A 3041-nucleotide genomic window follows, 5' to 3' on the forward strand; every position below is an offset into this window, starting at 1 on the left:
CAGCACACCGTATCTAAAGCACTTTTGCTATGATATGCTACATCACTTGTTTGATATTGATGTTATGTCCAGTCATATAGCTGTCACAATACGTGCCCATAAGAACAAGCTCTTTAGTCTTCCTATTCTTGAGGACTTTCTTCATCAGCCAATTTCGCCACCACGACCACATGAAACGTCGGTGACATCTCCACAGAAGTGCAGCGTAAGAAACACATCTACTTTAGTCCTACTTACAATCTCAGAGAACCCTAATACATTTTTCTTCCTTGCTAAACATGTAGGACAAGTTACCAAAGAACACAAGTGGAAAACCCCACCAAGCTTATAGCTGCTTCTTGCCAGAAAAGGGGCATGATGAAAACATAAGAAAAATAACCTGAGTTAAAAGTACTGGACATTTTTTGCCCCGTAGTCCTTTGTCCCAGAATAAAAATCACCTTTAAACTCATTCCAAGGGGTTTCATATAGCTGATTTCACTGCACGCACACATACATTATAGTATTTACTGCGAATAAAAAGGGTAATGAAAGTACTTATAACATCTGAGAATTATCAAAATAGGAGAAAGACTTAGATTAGTATTGAAACACACACCTTTACTCTGGATAGGAACCTACCATAGGCACAAAGTCAGCACAGACCCAAGATCTCTAGTTCTCCCTTCACAGAGGCAATTTCCAAGAGTCATATTGCAGGACAGAGACGTGTTGGAATCCTAACATGAGTTTTAAATGTATCCCTATGTTGGACAACTAGCCAAGGGAAAGGACACAAATTAATCTATAGTGATGAAAAGATGTCTCTCTCTGTATCGAATAGCTAATAAGGCACATTCTCCTCTAAAATCTTGCAAATCTGAAACAATTCTATTGGTTTTGACAGAATTACCCCCAATTTGTACCTTTGGTTCATGATGGAGTTTATCAAGGAAGCACAGAGAAATGCGCACATCTTCTCCCATAAAATTAGACAACAAAACTTTGCTTTAGCCCAATAAAGAGGCTTTATGGCCAAGCTCACAGGGCAGTTCGTATTGAGGCTACTGCTCGTGTGAGCCAACACCATCTTCGCCATCATGTAACGCAGGAGACAAACTTCTCCAGGAGGCGTGGGGCGCCGGCGGGGCGCACAGCCAGTGAGGGTAAACCTGTCTCAGTCGGCGCTGCGGCAGACTCTTTCTTCTTAAGCTCTTTAGTGCTCATCTGCTCCAGGACTGAAGCTGCCTCAAACTGGCCTAGCAATAAAAATGCAAAAAAAAAAAAAAAAAAGACAAGACTGAGCGGGTTTTTGCAGCCCTTCAAAAAATCTGCCATGAAACTGTTATTTATCGCTGATATTTTGGCATTTCCTCAGTGTCACTGTCCTCCCACCCCGGGCGGGCAGGAAGCAGCCCGTGCCACAGCGCTCACATGCCTTAAATCTAACAGAAACGCGCCATGTCGCGCCCCCAATGTACCCTTTGCCCGTTTACTTTGGCGAAGGTCCACCCTGTGCCAAGCAGGGCTCCGCCAGACGCCCCTCCGGCCCCTCGGCCGCGCCGGGGTCGGTCAGCTAGTTTCATGTTCCCTGGAAACTCATGAGACCTGATTAAATAGACCCCTGGGATTCTCTTTCCAAAGGATATTTGATGAAATGAAATTCATTTTTAATGGGGGACAGAACCATTGCAAAGAACTGATGGTTCTTTGGACACTCAGGTTGTCTAATTTCACGTACTTATTTACATCAGTGCAGACAACTGTACAACCTCTTTACTATTAGTGCAGGCTTGAAGTTTAATTCTTGTCCATAGATAGTAACAGTAAGCCTGTTCTGAGGCTCATTGTGTCAATAGGAAATTTTCCATTGATGTTAATGGACTTTGTCCCAGTGTTAAGAAAGGGTATTTAGTGGAAAGACATCATTCCAGTACGCAGCTATCCATCCATCTCTTATCCATGCAATTACCATAATGACCATCCCTCACAGATTCCAGCTCTGCCACTATTTCTTCTTGCCTTCTGTGACTTGATTTACGTTTGAGAGTTTGAGACTTTCACCTGGCTGGCTTGCTTTCCTCTGGCTCTAGTTTTCTACATACACTATTTAGCTTATCCTGCAGCTTAGTTTGTCACAGGAGAAAATCCTCTTTTGTTGAATTATTATATCAACCAGACGCTCCTTCCAATATGCTGATGCTCATCCAGAATCTGAATGGAGCTGAGCCAAGCTGAACGATTCCAGCAGTGAGTCTGCACTAACAAAGCAACTCCCGCTGAGAGATTAAATATTAGATGGGCGCTTATAGTTGGGAGATTAATGGTAGTGATTCAAAATGGGTGGCCCTTTGGCCCATCCAGCTCCCACTAGTAATGTCAGAAAGTACATCACACACCAGCACTATCTACCAGTGAGAATTTCTGTCACGCCACCAAGGCCATTTTAAAATGAAAAATATTGCTAGTGTTATCTCTTGTAGCCAGGGCTTGTACTTGCACAGGGAGTTTGAGGCTGTGTGTAAGCTATTGCTAATCCTTTGATAGCTCCCGGTCACATCTATGCTGTTGCTACATATTTCCAGCTAAGGGTCATAACAAAAAGCTAGCAGGTGTTATAGAGAACAATTCCCCAAGTTCCTGAAGCCCTGCAAACTCAAGTGTAAACCTGTGATTGAACAGATGTTCTGAAACTCCCTGGTAATTTTGCTATCAGCTTCTGACCCGGGTCTCTCCTGTACAATTGATTAAGCCTGGCAAATACATCTTGACTAATGAGCGTGAAGATGGGGCTAGGAGTGCACTCTTTCTGGGCCTCCTCACCCTCTGAATGGGAGGATAATGCAGTAAAGGTGAATTTTGAGAAGCAGTTGTGCCTTTGGAAGGGTGGGAAGTCCTCCAGGTGGGACTAAGCTGGTCTGGGCAACTACCCAGGGTGGCAGTACTGAAGGGAGCAGAACTGATGTTACGTAGCTTTTGTTTTGCTTACCTAGTTGTACAGGCACAGTGGAGGATGTACAGAGACCTATGTCTGTTCTGAGTTGCCACCAGTTGGTGGTACA

Source organism: Charadrius vociferus, unplaced genomic scaffold (genome assembly GCF_000708025.1).
Source record: "Charadrius vociferus isolate BGI_N301 unplaced genomic scaffold, ASM70802v2 scaffold1215, whole genome shotgun sequence".
NCBI classification, from domain to species: domain Eukaryota; kingdom Metazoa; phylum Chordata; class Aves; order Charadriiformes; family Charadriidae; genus Charadrius; species Charadrius vociferus.